The sequence below is a fragment of the Odontomachus brunneus genome, unplaced genomic scaffold (assembly GCF_010583005.1).
Source record: "Odontomachus brunneus isolate Ranch 3 - 2012 unplaced genomic scaffold, Obru_v1 Obru_scaffold_052, whole genome shotgun sequence".
Lineage (NCBI taxonomy): Eukaryota > Metazoa > Arthropoda > Insecta > Hymenoptera > Formicidae > Odontomachus > Odontomachus brunneus.
In genome coordinates, this window is record NW_022639502.1 from 809,891 (window position 1) to 810,630 (window position 740).

Consider the following 740-nt stretch of genomic DNA (forward strand, 5'->3'; position numbering starts at 1 on the left):
ATATATATATATATATATATATATATATGGTTTTGCATCGGCGTCGCAATGTCCAAATCCGTACATGTTAATGCCAGCCAATCGCAGAGTAGCTGAGTAGCTGGTCACATGACCAAGTTGGCGATTCTCTGTACTAGAGGTTCTCTAGGAGTGAGATAAAGAGAGAAGAGAAGCACCCGGGAGTTTTCGAACGCGCCTTAGGCGTTGGTAATGAAATGCTCGATCTTTTCGCGCCAAACAGCAGCCATGGGCATACATCGCTCCGCGTTTCTCGCGCCTTTTATCCGTCGAAAATGAGTCTCGCGCGTTAATAAGTCTCGGGAGTAGCGATGTACGTCGGGACGTATCGTGAAGATATTTATAAGTCATTTGTAAGTAATCTCGTTTCTCCTCGCGGTATATGTAAGATGACTAGATTTCCTAACCCTAAATTCAAGAAACTTTATAAATGTGTGAAGCGGGGGGCGGGGGGAAGGGGGTAAAAAAATCCGAAAATTATTTGACAATCATTGAAATGATGACAAATCGGTGTCCCGAATAACACTTGAAAAAATCGGGACGTCTAGTCACCTTAATTACAAGAGACTTGAGATATTTATTATTTACGGTAAATCATAAGGAGGAATAGTTAGAGAAATATCGACAAGTACCATAACTACGAACTGCTTAGATAAGCACAGAGAATTCAAAAAGAATTCAGTCGTATGACACAAATTCTGAGTTCATTTTCAGATGCAAAA

General features: G+C 40.7%; 1 long non-coding RNA gene across 1 annotated transcript in view; it reads right to left on the reverse strand.

Moving 5' to 3' along the window:
- LOC116845490 overlaps positions 1 to 740 on the reverse strand; it is an 11,206-nt gene that overhangs the window by 5,111 nt on the left and 5,355 nt on the right. The window lies entirely within an intron of this gene.